Here is a 24,374-nt window from a genome sequence, read left to right on the forward strand (position 1 = left end):
CTAACCACCAATTATGTAATTGCCAGAGAAGCTGTCACAGGTCTCCTGGTTACCAGGGAAACCATCATGTCCCACTGGGTCTGTTCCAATGACAGCTACAGTAGCCCAGCCTCTGGACTCTCACTGCCCTGGAAGAAGGACAGATGGTTGGCTTGGTAAGGTAGAGATTGGGGGCTGCTGCTTCATCTAATTGGGTTATAATGAATGCTGCCACTGCTCCTGAGGTCCCATCAGACTTTCAGCCCTGCCACTACCACATAAGCCACGGGGCTGTCAATCAAGCAGCTACTTCTTCAATGGTGCAACCCAGCTGTCATCAGGATGACTGCAGGCTCAGGAATGCGGACAGCTCTCCCGTGTTCCATAACGCGCACCGACCATCGTGGGGGTCGGAGAAGACCGAGGGCGCAGCAGAGGAGGGCTGCCGGGCCGCTACGGTGGAAACCAGACAAGAGGACGCAGAGGGCGGCCCGGCGAAGCGCGGCCCGCAGTCGGCCCCGCCGCCCGGCTGGAGCGCGTGCGGCGCGATGCGGCAACTTCACTGGACCACTGGCCGCTGGGGGCCCGACCCCGCGCCCGCCCCTCCCCAAGAGGCTGCCTGGCCCGGAGCCTGGAAGCAACTGGCAGCCGGGACCAGGGAGTCCAGCCGGCCGCAGCCCACACTCACCGGTCCAAGGTCCCACCGCTGGCACCAGAGCTGCGCCCCAAGCTCCGTCGTCCCACCGCGCCGCGGCCACCACGCGCCCCCTCCTGTGCCAAGCTGCACGCTGTGCTTGGGAATTCCTGGCCAGCTCTCCTTCTATAGTTAGCTACTGGGACCCTGAGTTGCGCCAGGCTCTACTTCCTCTTCCAGTATCGCTGATTCTGGGACTCCACCTACACCTTCTAAGTGGGCTAAGGAGCCCGCGCTGACTGGAGCTCACACTGTGGGTTAGACAGATGCACGTGCGCAGGAGTGCAGTTAGTGCCAAAGGTTAGACAGATCCCGTTGCACTCCTGTGCACCTGCATGCACATGCACGTGCGCAGGAGTGCAGTTAGCGCCGATGGTTAGACAAATCCCATGGCACTCCTGTGCACGTGCATGCACATGCACGTGCGCAGGAGTGCAGTTAGCACGAAGGTTAGACAGATCTCGCGGCACTCCTGCGCATGTGCATAGCGCCGAAGGTTAGACAGATCTCGTGGCACTCCTGCGCACGTGCATGCACATGCATGTGCGCAGGAGTGCAGTTAGCGCTGACGGTTAGACAGATCCCGTGGCACTCCTGTGCACGTGCATACACATGCACGTGTGAGCAATAACTGTTTTTGATGAGTTGGCGCCCTGAGTGGAGCCGCGTCTGGACCTCAGCAGCGAAGAGGCTGAGAAGCGGCAGAGTGCAGGAGTAAGCCTCCTGACAAGTTGAGGGCATCCCTGAGCTGGTTTAGGGCCTGTGCCAGGTCTGCCCCTCTGTGCCTGGGTCCTGCCCTACGGGGGACTTGTTCTTCACACAGTAGGTGGCCTCTGACCTCCACCCTCGCCCCTGGAGAAGGATGAACACCTTTAGGAAGACCCTGGGCGCCATCGGATTGCGAGCTAGGGTCGTGGGCTACAATCCCACAGGCCTCCTACACAAAGCTGCCAGGGATGGCGACTTGGAGGAAGTGAGGCGTCTCCTTCGAGGGAGCTGTCATGTCAATGACATTGATAAGAAGAACAGGTAATAGAGTCCAAGAGGCCGGCAGCCCCTGGTGCAAGGAACCTCATGGGGGAGGCAGAGCCGATGGAGAAGAAGCCAGCGTCATCCAGGCCATTCCCTGGAGGATAGGGCAGAAAGGTGGCCTTGTTTTACCTGGATGCTTGGCTTTAACAACCTCAGGGACTCTTTAGCACCTATAGACCTTGGGGCAGTCTGACGCCCAGACCCTCTTGTTAAGCAGCTACACGGAAAAAAAATTTAGCCGGTTTCCCTGGTGCGGACATATCCCCTCAGGAGGCTGGCCAGCCAGCACTGCAGAGCTGCTCACCAAGGGGACAGAGCACAGTGGAAGCCAGGACCCCATTAAGGGGGCTGAGAAGCAGCGGGAGGGGCCGGCAGAGGGCAGGATCATGCTTCCTGACACATTGGGGGCAACCCAAAGCTGGGCAGTGTCTGGGCTAGGAGCTTTGCTGGGTCCACACTTCTGTCCCTGGGTCCTGCCCTAGGGGATATTTGCATTCTGTGCTTAGCAGCCTAGGGGAAAGAGCCAGGGAAGACATGGAAGGGTCAGCGAGAAGGAGCATCTGCCTGAGGCTGGAGGGAGCTGACCTGTGTCCTCACCCAGCCTGTGCCTATGCCACCTTAGCCCTAGCCCTAGCCCTAACCCTAATCCTAACCCTAACCCTAATATTATGTCTCACTAAGAAGAATCAATAAAAATAGAAAAAAATAAAAGTATATTATAGTCCAGGTGGGAAAGTTCATTATATAAAAAAATCACTCATAATATAATTACACCACTATTCTTTATTGCTGTATAATTATGTTTACATTTTGTCTAATCTGCAGCCTTGTAAGGGTCTTTGATGTGGGCAGATGATTCTTTGTTCTCTGTTCTGATTTCAGTTTTGCAGTTGTTTTTTACATTAGTTTTCTTAGGGTTGCCACTTCTACTCCTCTTTATGCATTTCTTGCTTCTCATATACTTTACTTACTAGTTCATGTGTTCTCAGTGTCTCTTGACCAATCAACCATTTTCTTAACAAGATTATTGAGGACCCCTGTTTTTTTTTTTTTTTCTGCAAGTGCTAAGTTAACTTTAATGAATTCTGAGACAGTAGAATAGAAGTCATGCATGGGAGCATTCACATTCTCCAAAACACATTGTGGGTTTTCAATCTTGTCACCCCTTCACGCTGATCACATTAAGGAAAATTCACTAAATGCTTTAAATGCAAATCTGCAGATTTATGCTGTCCAGGTATCATTTTCTGCAGTTATCCATTCTTGTTCTTTTGTTTATTTAGGCACAGAGATCAGAACATCTGTTCACTGCATCCAATGGTACAGGCTCTCAGTCACCAGGGCCAAGATGACTGCAGGCAGGGTATGCACAGGCTGCACAGTAGTAAGCTGCTGCCCTAGTGCCCCTTCTCTGGCTTGTTCTCAGGACACTTGGAATAGCCAGAGCCTGAACCCTGGTGTGGTATATTTTAAGAGAAATATTTATTATTACCAAAGTCTGAGCTCTTTCTATGGTTAACAGTTTCAAATAACCAAATAAAAATGTCAGACCTTAATAATTTTTGAGTTCTACATTCAAACTTTTAGGATAATTATGACACTGTTTGTAGTAAAGACTTGCCCGTCTGTGTACCAAATTCCCCATCAACTGTCACATATTGTTTGCCAACAGACAAAAGGCAGATAAATGAGTAGAACAGAATAAAACAAGAAACACCCAAATATCTGAAAAAGTTTAGAATGTGCTACTGATGAATATCATATTCGTAGAAAAATAATTATGTGTCAATGAAATGTGTAATAATTGTAGAAAACTAGCTGGATTTTTATGTCACAAAAATAATTCCCTGATACAATATGGATTATTAATTTTAAATAATGCAAAATGAGAAAAATGTTAGAAGAAAACACAAATCCTTCTGTACACATTTTATGTGGACAAAGTTCTTAGACAGAATGAACTGAAAAACAAGGCTTCCTTTTGTTCTTTTTCTCTTTTAGTTTTTAATTTTGTTCCTGGGGTTTGATCCCATTACCTTGAGCTTTCTTTTTTTTTTTTTTTGATTATAAATAATTCTTTATTATGAGTTTACATAGTGCTTGACATATAAAATAAATTTTATTTAAGTATTTAAAATGGTTTCTGAATATAGAAGCAATTTACTCTTATTATTGCTAAAATAATATTCACATACAAACCTTTTAAATATGAGGAACCACTATGCTGTATGCACAGGAGAACAGTCAGTAGTCTAATAGTGCTGTTTACCAGAGTAGTGTAAACTTCTTTCAGAATCAAGGAATGATTCTAGATTACCCATAGAGAAAAAAAATATGTACTATTCTTTTAGGCCAGTGACGGTCACATGGGTTTCTTATCTACCTATGGGTTGGTATGTAATGGTCACATGTGTGCTTCCCTTCTCAGCTTTAAAAGCCACAACACCAAATCCAAGTTGCAATATCTCACCCCAAACCCCACTAATGTATATATATTTGGATCCTGGGGATTGACCCAGGGGTGCTCCACTATTGAGATACATTCCCAGCCCTTTATTTTTTACTTTGAAACAGGGTCTCTCTAAATTGCTGAGGCTGGCCTCAAACTTGCCATCCTCCTGCCTCAGCCTGCCGAGTTGCTGGGATTCCAGGTATGCGGCACTGCATCAGGCGCCTTGCTGATCTTTTCGGGTGTTGTGTGGCCCATCTACCTTTGTCAGACTTAGAGACATGCTTAATGGTCCCACTCGCTGGGGCTCTGCTCATCGCTGTCTTCCTCTGAGTCAGCAGACACTCTCTTGATTCTTTGGAATGCAGCTTTAATGCTCCTCTCTAGGTCACTGGTTGGCTTGTCGCTGAGGCCTGAGCCCAAGTCTGTGTGGACTTTCTTTAGTTTCACCCCTTGTCCTATGGCAGCCAGAATGTGCTCCTTGACTGACATCCGGGGAGCAGGTGAAAAGGGCACTTCCGCTTTCTGGAGAGGGCTTCCGCTGTGCCTTAAGGAGGCCAACACTTCATCCATAGATCCTGGGCATTGAAAACTTTCCAAGGAATTGGGTGGTCTCTCAGCAGGTGACCCACACACTAGAGAACGTGGCTGATCATCGTTTACCCAAGTTCCAAGACCTAAGTTCCGATGATTGGCAGCTTGAGAAGAGGCCAGAGCAGGAAGAGGTAGAGGGAGAGGTGGTGGGGGTGGGGGAGGAGCAGGAGGAGGAGCAGGAGGAGGAGCAGGAGGAGGAGCAGGAGGAGGAGCAGGAGGAGGAGCAGGAGGAGGAGCAGGAGGAGGAGCAGGAGGAGGAGCAGGAGGAGGAGCAGGAGGAGGAGCAGGAGGAGGAGGTTGTTGTGGTGGTGGGGACAATGACAGCTCTTCACTGGATTTGAAGTGTGTTCGGTCACCAACTGGAACAAAAATCTGGACAGGGATATTTCTGTGATAGTCTTGATCCTTGGGGGTTTTCTCAGTACAAACTTCAGGTAGGAGAGGAGCGCTTCGGGGAGCGGCTGACACAAGCTGAGAAACTGGTGAGGACCTCTGCTGGGGAAGGTCAGCTGGCAGGTTTGGAGTCCCGGTTCCCAGCAGGATGTCTGCTGTAAGGATTGAACTGAATATTTCTCTTTATAGACTCTTAATCGCTGGAGTGTTTTCTGGCGTTCTTGGTTTATCCACTCTTTTTTCTTTTGCTCCTCTTCTTTTATTTTGTCTCTTTTCATTTGAATACTATGATGCTGATGAAAATATCTTGTACTTTCTTCAGCCTGTTGCAATCTGAGCTGATGGTTTTCTTTGCACTGATCCTTTCTGTTCCTGAGCGAGGCTCTCCTGGCACAGATCCTGCCCCATTTGGCCTCCAGCTTCTGGCACTGCAAGCTGAGTTCTTTCACCTCCAAGTTCCCACCATGTTGCAGGTCGGCTACATGATCCATACCTTTAAGTTCCTCTGGACTTTCACACGGGTCATAATAGACAACTTCATCCTGTTTCTCTTTTATAAGTCTTTTAATAGAGTTCAGCTGTGTAGTAAGAAGTATTTCTTCATTTTTTAATATCTCAAATTTAACCTCATATAGTTCCAATTGAATTTCATAATATTGTATTTCTAATTCATCTACAACATGTATATTTTTTTCTTATTCTGGAAGATCTTCCACCTTTCTCTAAATTTGCGCTCTTTTGTGATTTAAACACAGCTCCTTGGCTCTCATGAGTTGCAGGGTCTCTTGAGCTAGCTTGAGCTTGAGTTTTTCTAATCTGGTAGTGGCTGTGGCCCAGGCAGCCTGGCCAAATCTCCTCCCATCCTGTTCCATTTGTTTCTGCATTCCTGCTAATGCTTTAAGGTTTCCTTAAAATAATTCACATTGATCTCCTGAATAGAGACAACAGCTTCTTCAGCACTTCTGCTCCATTCTTTGGCTTCCTTCTGCAGGGCAACTACCCTTTTAGGACCCAGATTATCCTCATCCAGGGACTTCAAAATACCAAGCTTACATAAAGTTGCAACTTCCCGCCTGTCCCTGAATGGCTGCAGTAAATACTGGAAGAACATGGTTGCCATAGTAACCAATTCCTGATAAGCTTCATCTTCCTCTTGATAAATTTTCATCAATGATACCATGTTGTTGGCTTTTTCATGTCCTTGAAGAACCTGGTGCAGCCTGGCTCCTACCTGGACCCCCTGCGCGCGCAAGGCCCGCTCCCAGAGCTCCTGCGGGCTCTCCCAGTGGGCAGCGCCGCTTTCCGCGGGGAAGAGCGCGTCTTTGCTGAAGGTTATAGGGTGAAGAAGTAAACAAGATGAAATTCAAAGTCAAGTCCATCTGATACTAAAGGTCATGTTTTTGTTTGATACTTCTCTTCATGCTTGCTTTTTCAGGATTCTAAGAGGAAAAATTTTTAATTGTAACCAAGGGCAGAAAGAACTGGATAATAGTATGTAAATTCCTGCTAATAAAATATTAATTTTAAAATTAAAAAAAAAAAACATTTTCCCTGACTTAGAAGGAAATGCCCCTTTTTCATTCTAGATGATACAAAGACACTTTGGATTTGGTGTATAGAGAGTTGTCTCAAATAATTTTAACAGAATAATCTTCTGGGATTTTTTTTTTTTTTTTGCTACTGAATTCCCAATTTAGTTTCCTTACTCTTGCCCCCCCCCAAGTAGATTTTGTAATTCTACTCAAATCATGGGCTTCTTTTCTCTCTAGATAAATTCACTGTTGCCTCTGACTGAACACTTAGTTTGCCCTTTTAAATAGTTGTGGAAATAAATTGTATGCTAGGCTAGTGTTCTACCACTGAGCAACATCTCCAGTTCCCTGAGTTTGCTTTGAATATCTGCATGGCAAAATTAATTCACTATATGGCGCATTTTCTCTAAATAATGCAGGCCTCACCCCAGTCCTCCCTGAAAAAAAAAAAAAAAAAAAAGAGCGCGTCGTGCAAGGTGACACCGCCGCAGCCGTGGTCCGCTTCGGCCAGATAGCGCTCCAGTTGCCCGCAGAGCTCCTGTAGCGCCGTCTCTCCGAGGCCAACGCGCACCGGCCACACTAGCGCCCACAGCCCGCGCCCACGGTCCCCGGCCCCGCAGCCAGCCACGTCCAGCTGGGGCGGTAGCTGTGGGAAGCTGCGTTCCAGGGGCGGCCACAGCGCCGCCAGCTGCCGGTGTGCGCCGCGGAACCCCGCTGCCGAGAGCAGGACGGCCCAACTGGGCGTGGCCCTGGCAGGCTCAGGCGGGGTCCCTTCACGCCGCCGCCGCCGCTGCGCCAAGCGATGGAACCTTGAGCTTTCTATTCCAGTGCTCTGTCATTAAGCTGTATTCCAGAGCCCCTGAACCTTATAATTTAAATTAGGGAAAGTACCTTTTTTCAGATGCACAAGTGACCTGTGTATATAGGAAAAGGGACTTTGTGTCCCTGGTAAGAGAAGGAATTTAAGTTTAATAATAAATGAAATACAGTTTTTAGCTACAATACTTGTGAGGATGAAGAGTAGTGGTACTTATGTTGCTGCTTAAGGGTTGAGTTCCTTATGAATTCTAAAATAAATGATAGTATTGTACATTTTAATAATGTTTATTTCTGTACAAATCAATTTCTTTATACTATCTTTAGGATATTATAAAATATGCATGACTTAATATAGCAGTGTGTTAGAAAGGACTCATAGAACTGATTGTAGTAAGAAAATGCAGTGCATTCCTAGCATGAAATATTATGTAACCATTAGAGGTGACAAAGATATAAATGTATGTTGACCTGGGAAGATGTCTTTTTGAATATCAAGTGAAAACGAAGCTTGATAGTACATACACACAAATAGATTGTGGTCTTGTGTCAGGCACAAATATATAAAAAAACAAAATGTAGTAAAATTTAAACACTGAGCCATTATTTTCAGCATTCAAATTATGAGTAAAGATTTCTTTTCCTCTTTTGTTTAATGTTTATTTTATCTCCAATATTTGGCAATTCCTCCTTATCTTTCTGTTTGTTTCTACCTTAGTTTCATTGACAGCAGTTAATATGCTCTGTAGTAATGCAGTATTTTGACATTTTCTGTGTTCTACTTTTTTTCAACTTCCATGTGGGAAGTTTTGGAAAAATTCCACATTGGCTTCTACTTTTCCTTTTCCTTACCTGTTATTTCTAAAATGCATATGTGTAAAAGTTTTAATGAGAACTACTTGTTAATAAAATAATCTTTGGGAGGAGCAGGGAGATGAATCTTGTTTCTGTAGATTGTTATCTTTAGCCAACTTTTAGCCTCTTCAGAAGAAAAGGTAATCTTTTCATCTGTGCTTGTAGATATTAGTGCCTATACATTTGCTATACATGTATGTTTCATTCCATACAGATTTATTTCATAAATGCAATTGTAGGTTTATCGTTTTGTTTTAGTTACATTCTTAAGAAAGTAAAAGAAAGCAAATATAAATATTGTTGAAAGTATTGCTTTAATTTATAAAAAATTTGTTTAAAAATGCTGAACTCCCCACCAGGTGCCTTTGTGTAAATCTGTAATCCCAGAAATATGTGAGGCTGAGGTAGAAGGATCTCAAGTTCAAAGCCAGTCTCAGCAATTTAGAGAGGCCCTTAGCAACTTAGGGAGACACTGTCTCAAAATGAAAAATAAAAAAGACTGTGGCTGTTGCTCAGTGTTTAAGTGCCCCTGGATTCAATTCCCAGTAGAGAATGACAAACAAACAAGCAAAAAAACACCACACACTGAACTCCCCAAGTATAGTTTTCATTTCATTTACTCACCACTCATATCCTGAATACCTATTATATATTTGACATATTTTACTATTTCTGAGGTCCTCCTTTCTTAAAAACTTCATGTTTCCCTGACTGGAGATTTAAAACTGAACTAATAGAACTCAATTTGAAGTGAAAAATTTCCTCAGGCGTTTCAACCAAAAGCACTTCTGGAGATAAGAGTTTGTAAACTGCCCATTTGAAAAGTTAAGATCACATTAATACTGATATTAAGTATTGGATATATTCAATTTACTTAAGGGCTACAAATCTAAATACTGAACAATGTGAAACATACTAATTCTTTTGAATCATACATTTCCGTTGGCTTTATGTTTCTTGAAAAAAAAAGCAAGAATAACTTTGCTTTAAATTTGGTCTATTGATGTTTTCTTATTCAACCCTCTTTATCTATAGTAATTTTTGTAACTAAAACTTATTGAAATGTCACTCATATGACTAGAACTTCCATTGATCAATTGTGTTATCACATTTCACTTAAGGTAAGGCACCATGGATGGGTGATGAGCCTTTCTTTTATGTGTAAATAAACATTTTAAAAATTGAAATACTTAGTCCTTAAAATACATCTGAGAAATTATTAACAATACACAACCAAAATCAAGATTCACTGGTGTCAGAAGCAATGGTGCATACTTGTAATATCAGTCAGTGATTTGAGAGGGAAGGTGAGGCAGAAAAATTGCAAGTTCAACATGAGCCTGGGCAACTTAGTGAGACCATGGCAGAAAGTGAAAAATTAAAAGGGCTCTGGATATGGCTCAGTGTTGAGTGCCCTTCAGTTTAATCCTCAGCCGGGGGGTATGGTGGGGGAGGAAAGAAGTCAGTGGAACAGGCAGTTAGAATGAGCTAATCTTTCATTAATTTTCATTAATTAGCTGTAATAACAGCTAATAAAGATTGTTGTTTCTTCTGAAGAAATTGTTTTGAAGGGAGAGGAATTATATGCTATCTAATGTTTACAGTGGCATGAATAATTGTCTGATTTAAGTGGGAGCTCTATGACCTCCTAACAAATCTTACTTTTGTAGGACTCCTCTACATTATGCATGTGCCTATGGCCAGGCAGAAGTGGTGGATTTTCTAGTAAAGAACAAATGCGACATTCACCTCTGTGACAGTGACAACAACACACCTCTGATTAAGGTAGATGTAGCAAAGTATTTCTGTGAAGGATGAACTATATTTACATACTTAGAGGAAAAATTGATTAATATCATTTAAATATAGCTAATTAGTAAATCCCATGGAACGTTTGTGTTGAATTCTTGAAATTGACAATCTATTTCTTGGTACCAAACCAACAGGCCATCCAACAGCAAGAAGAACAATGTGCAACTATTCTTCTAGAAAATGGTGCCGATGTAAATGTTCAGGATCCCAATGGTGGAACTCCTCTCCACCATGCTGTCTGTACTAACAACACATCAGTGGCAGGAAGACTGCTTTTACATAATGCAAATATTGAAGCTCAAAACAAGGTAAACATCCCCCACCTTTATTTCCAAAATATTTGAAATACATTTATTTTGACAGTGACATAAGTCAACAGATGTTGTTTATAAGCAGGGTTTTCTTGATTAGAAGAGTAGCAAATGTTGGAACTTTTTAATCTTATGGATATATTTACTTAATATAAGTGTACATAAATTGACTCCACATTTAAAATTCAGGAGAGTTGTGTGGAAATATGGAGTTCAAGCTTCTCTTGAAGAACCATGTGGAGTCTCCTTTGAGCCTATGTTACCATGTGGTACACTCTGCTCAGGTGCCCTTTCATACCTGGCATGGGTGTTCCCCAGATTGTGCTGGATAGCTACAGCATTCATTCACTCAGAATCCCATACTTTGCCCTATAAGAAGTTTTATAACTCCTGTTTTATACTTTATTTACAATTCCATGGCTTCATGATAGTTTATATTAATTTATAAGAACATGGCTTATGGACTATATTAATCTCTTTGAAATGGAATTGAATTTTAGAATTTATAAATTTTTGCTTTCCAAACCTTTTACTTATATGTACGACATAAATTATATTCCCATTAGAGTTTCTATAAGCTTCATTAGGCTACTCATAGTTAGGTGGAGAGCATACACATTGTGCAAGCAGTATTATATCTTTGTCCTCAGCTTTGTCTCTTTAGTCTTTTATGATGTTAAAAATAGTTCATGTAGATCAGTATAAAACTTTTATTGATACACAAAATTTCTGAATTCTAGTTTGTCTAAAATTATAAATATCTTTAAGCAGCAATTCAAATGGAACCAGAATAAAAAAGAATTTGGTAAAGTGGATGTGCATTATGGTCCCAGGATGATTATTATGAATACATTTTGTATTAACTTTCTAACATGTAAGAGTAATATCTTTCATCTTATAATAGGAGAAAACGCAGGTACCAAATGACTCAAAGTTCATTTGAAGCCTCTCTCTTTTTTATTGGATTATTTATGTATTCTAATTTGCTGTATATGACAGAGAAATGCAACTCATTTCATATTACACATATAGAGCACATTTTTTCAAAGTCTCTGGTTGTACACAAAGTATTTTCACACCATTTGTGTCTTCCTACATGTACTTAGGGTAATGATGTCTAACTCATTCCACTGTCTTTCCTGCACCCATGCCCCCTCCCATCCCCTCCTTCCCCTTTGTAAAGTTTCTCCATTCCTTCCATGTTCCCCCCACCATCACCATTATGAGTCAGCATCCTCATATCAAAGAAAACATTCAGCCTTTGTTTTGGGGGGCTTGGCTCACTTCACTTAGCATTATATTCTCTAACTCCATCCATTTTTGCAAATGCCATGATTTTTTTCTCTTTTAATGCTGAGTAATATTCCATTATGTATACATACCAAAGTATCTCTATTCATTCATCTACTGAAGGGCATCCGAATTGGTTCTACAATTTAGCTATTGTGAATTATGCTGCTATAAGCACTGATGTGGTTGCATCACTGTAGGATGCTATTTTTAAATCCTTTGGGTATAAACTGAGGAGTGGGATAGCTGGGTCAAATGGTGTTTCCATTCCAAGTTTTCCAAGGAATCTCCATACTGCTTTCCAGATTAGCTACACCAATTTGCAGTCCTTCCAGCAACATATGAGTGTGCCTTTTCCCCCACATGCTCACCAACACTTATTGTTGTTTGTATTCTTGATAGCTGTCATTCTGACTGGAGTGAGATGAAATCTTAGAGTAGTTCTGACTTGCATTTCTCTACTTGCTAGAGTTGTTGAATATTTTTTTATATATTTGTTGATTGATTATATATCCTCTTCTGAGAAGTATCTGTTCAGTTCCTTGGCCCATTTATTGATTGGGTTATTTGTTTTTCTTTTTTTTTTTTTGGTGTTGAAGTTTTTGAGTGCTTTATATATCGTATAGATTAGTGCTGTATCTGATATGCTTGTGGTGAAGATTTGTTCCCATTCTGTAGGTTCTCTGTTCACTTCACTGTTTCTCTTGCTGAGAAGAAAACTTTTAGTTTGATTCCATCTTATTTATTGATTCTTGGTTTTAATTATTGTGTATAGGAGTCTTATTAAGGAAGTTGGGGCCAAATCTTAGATGATGGAGATTTGGGCCTACTTTTTAGAAGCCTCTCTCTCTTAACTCAAGAGTGCATTTTCCTAGTGGAACGGGAGTGCCTTATATTGTTGTCTAAGATCTTGAACTATATAGAGGAGATTCAACAGGATTTGTGTTGCATGGAGGAACCTCCCATGTTATTGGATAACTCTTAGAACTGTATCCCTATAACTTGAATTCTTCATAAGTGAATGTCTGCTATGAAAAAGTGTTGTCAAATTAGTGTTAGCAATGGTACACAGATGTCCTTACTAATGGATGCATAATGCACAATTCTGTGGTATTTCTCTAATAGTGAATCAATGAAATTTTTTGATGAATTTTGGTATTTCTGTAAAACTGGAAATTCTTTGGAATATTGATTGATAAACCCAGCTCTAGAGATAAAAGTTTAGCCCATGTATTCAATAGGATACTTAAGCCCTTTTACTACTTTGCTTCAGGTATGGGGTCATAGAGAAAAAAGATACATACCCTGTCCTCAAGAAGTGTTTGGTTTTGATGGGAGATAATGGCAATCACATAACCCATTGTAAGGGGAAAGAGCAGTTCATGTGGAAGTGCAGGATGATAGAAGGAAGAGGCTGCTCTTCATTTATTTTATAGTGTTTACGTTTATGTTTGTGAGGTGTGTTATAAGATTTTGAATTCAATAGAGAAATAAGCAAAATTGTTAATAAATTGTTTTTGTTGTTTTCCAGGATGGCTGCACCCCACTTTTACTTGCCCTAAAGGAAAACAAACACCGTATGGCAGAATTTTTAATTAAGGCGAAAGCAAATATACATGCGGTTGACATGAGAGGGAGGTATAGTAGTTTATTCTTTAAAAACACTCATTCAAGCCAAATATTAAATTAATGGGAAGGAGAATATTAATTTATACATATTGGGGTAGAGTGAAAAATATGAACACAAACCATGTTTTAGGTAGAAATCGTTGATTTTTTTGTTCACTTGTTATGGTTTGCATATGAGGTATCCCCCAAAAGCTTACCTGTGAGACAATGCAAGGAGGTTCAGAGGAGAAATAATTGGGTTGTGAGAGTCTTAACCCAATCAATGAATTAATCCCATGACAGGGATTAACTGATTAACTGACTGGTAACTGAAGTGTCTGAGGTGTCAAAGGGTGTGGCTGGAGGAGGTGGGAATTGGGGGCATGGCTTTAGAATATATGTTTGAGTCTGGCAAGTGCAGATCTCTCTCTCTCCCTCTGCTTCCTGATCACCATGATCAGGATGTGAGCTGCTTCCCTCTGCCACACTCTCAGACCATGATATTCAGCCTCACCTTGAGCCCCTGGATATAGAGCTGGATTCTACGGACTAAGACCTCTGACTCCAATGAGCCCTTGAATAAATGTTTTCTCTTCTACAATTGTGCTGGTTTTGTCCTTTAGTCACAGTGTTAAAAAGCTGACTAAAAAAAGTTTTAAATAAATATGGATTTTGTCATTTTTTGATTGAATAATGTATTTCTTAACCTCTCTATTGTAATTTTAACTTCTATTTCTTATACTTTTCCTTTAAAAGGTTATATTGAGCATAAATAGACTTTGATGATTTTTTTTTTCCTTTTGGATGACTCTAAATTGCTTTTTTTGAAGAATATTTATGTTAACTTATTCCTAATTGAGCATTAATTTCTGTTGCTAGATGTCCATTTTCTAATATATTTTGATGTTTTTCTTCCCTTCTTCAGGACTTTTTATTAGTTCTAATCAGTTGTGCATAGTAGTAGAAAGCTCTTCAATTCATTATATACAAATGGAGCAGATTTTTTCACTTCTCTGGTTATTCATGAAGTAGGGTCACACCATTTGTGCAAATGTACATGTAATGATATCCACCTCATTCCACTGTATTTCCTGCCTTTATCCCCTCTTTCCTCCCCTTTTCCCAATGCAAGGTTCCTCTACTCACCCCCTGCTCCCTCCATATGGATTAGCATCCACTTATCAGAGAAAACATTTAGTCCCTGTTTTTTTTTTTGAGATTGGCTTATTTCCTTTAGCATGATATTCTCCAACTCCATCCATTTACCTGTAAATACCATAATTTTATTCTCTTTCAATTGTAATATTCCATTGTATATATGTACCACAGTTTCTTCATCCACTTATCTATTGAAGGGAATCTAAGTTGCTTCCACAGTTTAGCTATAAACATTGAAGTGGCTGTGTCACTGTAGTTTGCTATTTTAAGTCTTTAGGGTATAGACTGAGGAATGGGATAGCTGGGTCCAAATGTGGTCACATTCCAAGTTTTCTAAGGAGTGTCCATACTGCTTTCCAGATTGGCTGCACCAATTTTCAGTCCCACCATCACTGTATGAGTGTACATTTTCCCCCACACTTATTGTTGCTTGTCTTCTTCACAACCGCCATTCTGACTGGAGTGAGGAGTAGTTTTTATTTGCATGATTTCTTTCTTTTTAAAATACATTGTTTAGTTGTAGATGGACACGATACCTTTATGTATTTATTTTTCAGTGGTGCTGAGGATTGAACTCAGTGACTCACATGTGCTAGGCAAGTTCTCTACCATTGAGCTACAACCCCAGCCCTGATGCTTTTAATTCTAATTGGCTAGGGTTGAGGGAAGAAAAACAGCTTTAATGGCATATACATTTTCTTTAATGAAGAAATAGGTTTGTAGTGATGAGAAAGAAGATAGGCTTTAAATTCACAAATGACTGTGTTGCATTTCCATCTTTCCTAGTTACAAAGTGTGACACTTTGGAAACATTACTTATCACTAAATATATTTCCTGATATGAAAAAAATTCTTTTCATTCAAAACATGCTTGAAGGGTGGTTGTAAGATGAAACATAAACATTGATTTTAGTCCTTACCAAATGCTTATTTTCATTGTTATTAACTGAATTAATAATGACTGATTATCACCATTATTATTATAGCAATTGTTTTAAGCCTGCTCACAGCCTTTGTTTGCTTGACTTTTAAGCTGACTATGAGTTATGTTACATCAGACTGAGGAAGAAATGGGGCATTCTTCTTTTGAAATCTTTTATGTACTTCAGATAAATAGCCTCATCACAGTTATTGTCCATCAAGTGATTTTATGTTTATAACTTCTACCATGTAATTCCCTATTGGGACAAGAAGTTTCCTCTTTGTTTTTTTTTTCTATTTAGACTGAGAGATGATTTGCACAGATGATCCCCCAAGATGCTTATGTCTGTTAAGATATGTAAAGCAAGATATTAAATTGATTAGATACATAAAATTAGCTCTTAAAGTACCTAATAACAAAATTATTTCTCCATTATTTTAGAACAGCCCTCATGCTTGCAGTGAGGTATGAATCACGAGATATAATCAAGCTTCTTATTGAAGGAGGTATTGATGTCTTTGCGGAAGATGAGGATGGAGGGACTGCATTATATTATTCTGTTGCTAGTGGCTGCAACATGTAAGTGTTTTAATTAAAGTACTAATCAACATTAAGTGGAGGTTGAAAATAAGCACAACTATCATCTTATATATCATTTGAGTGTTCATAGTTCAAATATGTTAGGAATGACAGTGACTGAGTCCCTTCATCAGCCATTAACACTGCAGAAGTCTAGGCTAATTAGCAGTAGTGATTAGTGCAGGATATCTCACAGGACTTTCTTGTTCTTTTTCTGCTGGTGTTGTGGTGTTGGGGATTGAACCCAGGTCCTCAATCATGACCTCTCCCACTGAGATACACCTCCAGCCCATATGTTAGAACTTTAAAACGTTTATCCTTATAGATCCCAGCCTTATCCACTTCATTCCAAATATAATGTCCACTATGGCAAATATGATTTTTCTTATTAGGTATTTGCATTTTTAAATGCTCAGCTTAGTAAAAAAAAACTCCTTACTTTCCTCTGGGAGCTATCTTTTTCACTACCCTTCTTGAATATCCCCAGGGTCTGTGAATTCTTTAAGTTCAAGGAAGACAGTTCTCTTTTACTACACAGCTGAAAGGGAAAATAAGGGACTTTAAAATCATTATTCATTTCTGTCATTTCTGTCAATTGTATTGCTGCAGTGTTGCTATTAGAAATGGTCTTGCAGTGTGGCAATGGTTAACTTTTACTACCCAGTTGTCCTGACTGATCACTGTCTCTAAGTCCTCATGGAACAATGTAGGTTTGAAAGTTACACTTGTTTTTGAAGTTCACATATGCATGTGCTGCTGCACTCACTTATGATTCTCAAAGCAGCTGCATTCTGCTTTGGCATGTGAGCCATCTAGCTTTAGTCACACACATAGTGAGCAAGCACACCATGACCTCTACTTAAATTCTTACATAGAGCACATGTGTTAGCCAAAACCTTCAGGGTGAGTCATTCTTTGTCTTTTCTGCAAATATTAGTTGGAATCATTTAAAAACTATCAGATACTTTAAATAATGTCATAGGAAGAGATAAGTTTCCTTTCATGTTTGCTAACAGATCAGTACCCAAAAGCCTCATTATGTCCTGTGAAGCACCTTTCTTTGATAGGGGGAGGTCTCATATTACTGTTTCCAAGGGGGAAGTGTGATGACTTTAATTGGCATCTCTAGTGATTTTTCTTCAATTTTGATGAAAATTTCTCAAATTACTTGCCCATTTTCCTGAAGGCTTCAGAATATTTTCAAGTTCTGCCTCACTGGGAAGTCATTAAAAGCAGCATTCTAAGATCTAAGATAATTGAGATATCTGACAGTTAAGCCCCATACTGACACATCAATATCTGTGTATAAAATAGGATTTTGTCATCCAAGTCAGCTGAAGATGAACATGGAGACTAAGCATCATTCTCACAGAGATCTGCTGGTTCCATTTGACTTGATAGAGAAGGAATAGTCGCAGGCCAAGTCAGTTTTGGCATTTGTTAATTTTCTGCCCTGGGTGCAATTGCTTAGTTTTGTAACAGGGAAAATTATATTATGTAATTTAAGGATATAAAATATTCATAAATAAATTGGATTTTTAAATTATCCCAATGCTGATTTGCCCTGAATTATAAGGCCTAAAGAAGAATACAGTCAATATCCAAAATAAAAACCTAATAGTATTTTCCAATAACCTTAACATTTGAATATTAAATCCTGTGATAACATATACTTTGAGTTTCAATTGGCTTTCCAGAATAATTCAGGATTAAAGAACTAATTACTTCATTACTATTTTTCTTAGCATGTTTTAATATTATCTCCTTAAATCTTCATAACAACCTGGTAAACTAATGAAGTATGGTCTTATTTTTTAGAAGGAGACTTGAGTCCAAGAGAAATGATTTGTGCAAGATCAAAGAGCTATTGTTTACAGAGAGAGGATCTGAATTCAGGACATTTTTCTTTATGTCAAGCTACTCTAGTTAATGTATTGAGCAGTATTGTCCTTAATGCATAATTATTTCATCTTTCTTTTTTCTTCTTCATTACAAGCCTTTGAGTGCAGTGGCATGCACCTTAACTGCAGATACTTGGGAGCCTGGGGCAGGAGGATCACTTGAGCCCAGGAGTTCAAGACCAGCCTTCGCACCACCATGGTGAAACCTCAGCTCAAAAACAATACAAAACAAAATGAAAACATAAAACCATACAAATAATTGTATGGTTATTGGATGTTTACAGAGCTCACAAATTTGAAATACATGGGATAAAATTCTGTTGTTAGCTCTTATGATGTCTAAAATTCTCTCAAGTTAATATATTTGTTTAACATTTTTCATTCAGTATTAAAATACTAATTGTGTTACTTTTCTATACATGGCAACAGGAAAATAATGTTTGACTGTACAGAAGAAAAACGTAAGATGAGGAAAAATACCAAAGAAGGTAAGAATTCTGATAGTGAACTCTCTTGTTGTTTCTACCTTACTAAATGAGTAAGAATAAAAAATGTTTTGGTAACAAAGGAGCAGTGAAAAAGTCAAATTATAAATTGCATTCATATTTTTAAAATTTGTTTTAAATATTTTTGAATACCTTATTTAAGAAATTAATTATTGGAAGTTTATAATCTGAAACAGTGTTATCTGAAAAAATTTACATTAATAGTTTTAACTCTATAAATACATATTTTATGTAAGATGTTTTATGGATTTACATTAGTAGTTTTGACTGTAAATATAATATGTTTTATATAAGATGTTTTATGGATTTATAGTTTTTCTTATATATAAAAGAAAGATTTTTAAATTGGTGTGTTGTGTTTCTTTAGTAACATTATAGCATTTTAGATTTGTTCTAAAAAGAGATATTCTTTTTAACTACAGATATTGACTGCTTATTTGCACAAATTATTGGATTTCACTCTGACATCCATATATGCACATCTTACTTGAATCTTATCCATCCTCCCTAGTTCCCGCTTTATTTTCCCTCACTCCCCCTCCTCAACTCCCCTTTCCCTTCTCTAGTAATATCTTTTCTATTTTTCAGGATATTATTGTTTTTCATAATCCACATATGAGGGAGAACATGAAATCCTTGGCTTTGTATTCCTAATATCCTGCTTAACATTATGACTCCCATTTCCATGGACTTTCAAATTTTTTTCTTTGTTTATTTCTTCAAGGATTTCCTTCAGTGTTTCTGTTGAGAAACCTGCTGCTCATTTGATGGGTTTACTTTATAAGTGCTTTGATTCTTCTCTCTCATAGCTTTCAATATTAATTCTTGATTTGTATTTGTCAATTTTATGTTATAGAAAAAACAGTCATTCTTTTCTGGTTAAGTACGCTTGGGGTTCTAAATGCTTCCTGTACCTAGGTTTTCATATCTTTTCCCAAATTTGGAAAAATTTTTGGTGTTATTTCACTGAACAGTTTTGTAATGCCTATAGCTTGTACCTCCATTGCTTGGTCTTTATGAGTCATAAAGTTTAGTCTTTAATAATATCCTAGGGGTTTGGATGTTCTGTTCATTCTCCTTTTTATTTCTTGAGGTTTGCTACTACCTGAACTTGAAATTTTATCAACCTATACTTGGTCTAGTCTATGGGTGTTACATTAGCTGAATTTTTTATTTGAGCTATTTAGCTTTTATTTTCAATATTTTGCTTGATGATAGATAGTTAGTGCATTAAGAACTCTTATATCCCCTTCTCTGTATTTATACAGAATCTCTGTTCATTAAATTGCTCTTTTGTATCCTGCAGTAAATTTCTTAATTTATGCAATTATTTATTTGTATTCTTTTTGAATTCAATCATTATTTTTGGCATTTTTAAAAATTATTTTTCTGGCATTTCATCTACTGCAGTATCTTTGAAATCATTTATCAGAGACTCATGAAGATGTGAAGGAGTAATTAAAAAAATTAAATCCAGGGTTTATGCATACTATGCAAGCACAGTACCACTGATCTCCATCCCCAACCTTCTTTATCAGTAGATTTTCTGCCATGGTAAATATGAAGACAATCATATTGTCTTTTGTTTTGTTTCTTATCTTACATGAATCGGAAAATGATTTTTTTCTCCTACTAGGAGTTGGCACATTCTGTAAGCTCAAGTAACTTAATAATTGTATTTAAATACTTTTTCATATCAACTATTACTCCTTGGCAACTTGCTGCTAACTCCCTGGTGCTTCTTTTTAAACTTCTCTATGAGATTGATATAGTTGTTATGACTATATCAAGTGATAAATATATGATATGGTGTCTAGCCCAGACATGGTGTCTAGTCCAGATCATGTTTGAGCTCTCAAGGGTATCATCTTTCTAGTGGTAAGGCCTTGTTTGCACTACACACAAGAAAGTAGCTGGAACTAAGAGATTAGTATCTTCACTAGAACATCGTTAGTGAGGGTAAGTATATTGATTTCTACTGAGCTCTTCTCAATTTTAAGCTATAATATCTTTGTAAGCATACCAGTCCCTGGTCTGTTGCCCAATTTTTCCCATGCCCCAAAGGATGCTTCCCACACATCTAGCTTCCTTATGAAAGAGTATTTCATTATAAATTTCATGTCATAACAAAATAATCATACTCTCTTATAATTGTTCTTAACTGCTTTTAGTCCAGAAAACTCATGAGATTTGTTTGATATTGTCAGCTTTATACTACCAATTCAACTAATGATAATTTCTATCAGTTTTACATCTTTCCCAATAGAATTATGATCATGGTACATAGTATTTTACATTTTAATATCAAATTATGATGAATCTCATTCTTTGTCCTTGCATTAGATAAATACAGAGAAGGGGATATAAGAGTTCTTAATGCACTAATTATCTATCATCAGTATCATGAATATTTATTCTAGAATCATCTCCATGTATGGCCCCAAAGAAATACTTCATCACAAAGCATCAGTCATATACTTTTAACATTTTATATTTTATACAGTTGATTAAATATGTATCTTTATTTAATAGGGAGTGAAAGTTCTACAGAAGACTCTCTAACAGGGTAAGATATATTTTAAAAATTTATATGTTAACTATATTCAGGAATAAAAATTTAAAAAAAAACACTACTATTTCTGAATGCTTTTGTCCGGACTAGACAACATATTAGATATTTATCACGTGATATAGTCATAACAATAGATTTGAAAGTATTTGTGTTATTATAACACATTATTTACTAATTAAGCAACTGTCATTCAGAGTTGTTGCCTAAGTAGCCCATGATCCTTTCATTAACAATAGCTGGTCTGAGATTGACAGTCAGCCTGTCTGGCTGACAATGCCATTTTCTTGCCCCACTGCCTAGGCTTCTATGCAGCCTACACTCAAGATACATGTATGATATGAGGACAAGTGCATGGAGTACTGCATACATGGTATACATTAAGGGTGTCTGAGTGGAAAACCTGGTGCTAGGTGTGCCAGTGGAAAACCACTTACCCTGTAGGCACAGCCCTGGGCATGAGGCTGTGTGTTGCAGTCCCTGCGTTTGCTCCATGGACTGCTCTCAATTGGTCGCTGTAAGGACAGTTAGCAAGAAATTGTATTGGTGGCTGCCTATAATATGCCTAACTACTACCTGAGTATATATACATGGTAACTGCACAATAAAATCAGACCTGCTTCCTGGTTTGTCTGGAGTTCTTGATTAGTTACTCCGTAGTCACATTGTCCTCTACCATCTTCTTTGGACCTCCTTGCTGGACAAAAGGGAGCCCATGCAGTATCAGATCAATTCAGAAAGTCATAGGTACTTATGTGTTATTTCTGACTATATTTTAACTGAGAAACCTGCTTATCCAAGAGTTTCTTCTGATAGACAGTTTTTCTGCTAACCAGTACCTTTTTTTACATCAAAAATTTTAGGGAAAATCTTACATAGTTGTGGTTATAAGACAATGGGTTTTTCATAAGAAAGATTAGGCAAGGCAGAGAAGAATTATTTTACTAGATGTGAAGAATAACTATGTGTAGAATAGTATACATAAATTAATTTGAGTATCAATTTAGAGGTTATTTTAATTGATTTTTTTAATTCTCCTAATTTGATGGTTCTTCAATTTGTTTGTCCTATAAAGACTTTTTTTAGCTTTTTTTTTCTATGCCTGTAATCTTTTCTTGAATTTTTTCCTTTCTTTTCTACTCTTTTGTTGTTTATTTTGATATTTTTCAAAAACATTTTTCATCTAAAAACTCATTTTTCCCTTATAGAGCCAATAAAAAGCAGAAATAAGTTAAAGATTTAAGACATTCTAGCAACTAACCCAAGTATTCTATAATCCTTCAAAATGCTTTTAAAATACTGGCCAAGTGGTGGTTATGATGATGAACCTGAAACTTGAAAGATATTAAGAAAACTTTTCTGATACAGAACATGGAAGCAATGAGCTTTGAACTCAGGTTCCCTAATTTTAAACCAATCCTCTTCCTTATTATCATTATTTTTTTAATCTTTAATGTATTTTTATTTGGTGCTGAGGATTCAACCCAGTGCCTCATGCATGCCACGCAAGTGCACTACCACTTGAGCCACACCCTGAGCCCCTATTATCATTCTTTAGTTGAATGGGGGAGCAAGTTTAGGAACCTAAGTGAAGAAGTTAAAAATGGAATTAAGAAGTGAATTCAGTAGTAGAGATTCACACATTTGAAAAACAATGGCACTGTGATGGGTAGGAATGAGAGTTTTGGAAAAGTGATCAGAATATTGAAATTTATGACCAATTTGATAAAGACAAAACAAAGATTAATGACACAGGATATTGGGAGCTGTCTAAAAAGGCATATTAAGTAGGAGGTCAAAGAGCATCCTGAATAAGTCATCAATTTCTTGTTTGTTTAATTGGAGGAACTGACAAACTTCAAGGTTTTTGATGAAAGAGGTTAAAATAATTTGAGCCACTGGGCAGAGTCTCCAGAGCACATTGGAATGTGAGGGTGGCTTAGAAACAATCAAGCACCAGGGGACTTGAAGTTGCTAACCTACATGGATCTATGGCACAGAGCAGATGTCCACCTTTCACCTTTTTTCCCAACTCATTGATGACTTCCTATGCACATGAAGGTTAGGCCTCAGGAATGACTGGTTGGCAAAGCCATCATAGAGCTTCAGTTGGGTACTTGTTAACGTGCTTATGCTGACACCAGTGACTGAGACACCATTTAGGAACATGGAAAATGAGCTCCAATATTGTGTCAATTGTGCCCAGCCATCTTTCAGGTATCTACATCTTCAAAGGATGTAGATTTAAAGGTTGGATACTACCACTAAGTCCTAAAGAAGAGGGATCTGAGAGTGTATACCCATAGGAAGGAAGATATTTAGGCTGTACTTAGGAGAACAAAGGTATGACTTTGAGTACTCTACTTTTCTGGCAATCTTTTCTCTTGATTATTTGAGTGCCCATGAAGATTTTGAAGTGCTTGATAGTTTATATGGATCTAAATGAGGCAAGACCTATATAAGAAAAAGAATTATATTTTATATTTCACTCTGTATGGCAAAAGTATTTCCAATAACAAATATATTTACATTCTTTGACTTGTGCACATTCAACTTTCAAACAATTCAAATATTTCAGGGAACTCCCTGTGCTGTTTGTGGATAAAAGGAAGCAATGGGCTCTTTTTAGTAGATAGTATCCATGTTGAAGAACCCAGCTTACTCTTTGATAGAAAAGATACAGGAAAGTATTTTTCTACTTTATCTTGGGTTATTAGAGACCTTTTCAGTTCAAGAAACAAAAATTATTTTGCCCATTAATTTGATTTTCAGTTCAGCTTTCAACACAGGCCAGTTTGTAAAGATAAATTATTCTCAGGTTCTGCCAAACTATTGGTTGTCACTTTTTGAAATGGAACTAAAAGCTCCTTCATTGAATATTTCATAGACAGGAAAAATTGGAGGCAGAAATAAATAAATAAATTTTGTTTAAGAGAGGTCATACTGTTATTACTATATCATCAAGAAGTATCATTTGATATAATTAAACATTCACCAGAGTTTATTTTTTTTGAAAAACTGGACTTATCCATTTTTTGTTGTTGTTTATTTTTACTCTAAAGATGTTCTGATAAGCCTGGCCCTAGTCATTCTATGCCGGATGAGGGCAGCAATCAATCTGATACCAAGGTAAAGTGCTCTTTCGTGAAGTTAATTTTCTTGTTCCAAAATTTGTTTTTGGAGGTGTCTATTCTTAATGTTCTGCAGTGACCTCCCTGTCATTTATTTGAAAATTGTTCAGAAGAAATTATTTCATAGAATTATGCTGATTTCTTTTTATTAATACACTTTTGTAAATACCACCGTTCACTTAAATACTTCAGGGCATTGGGGGCTGGAAAACACACAAACAGAAAAGTTACATTAGGAAAATC

General features: G+C 38.3%; 1 pseudogene; it reads right to left on the reverse strand.

Annotated features, from left to right (window-relative positions):
• Positions 1–4,439: 4,439 nt before the first annotated feature.
• On the reverse strand, positions 4,440–13,118 carry LOC144253376 (WASP homolog-associated protein with actin, membranes and microtubules-like; annotated as a pseudogene).
• Positions 13,119–24,374: the final 11,256 nt, after the last annotated feature.

Source organism: Urocitellus parryii, chromosome 2 (genome assembly GCF_045843805.1).
Source record: "Urocitellus parryii isolate mUroPar1 chromosome 2, mUroPar1.hap1, whole genome shotgun sequence".
NCBI lineage: Eukaryota > Metazoa > Chordata > Mammalia > Rodentia > Sciuridae > Urocitellus > Urocitellus parryii.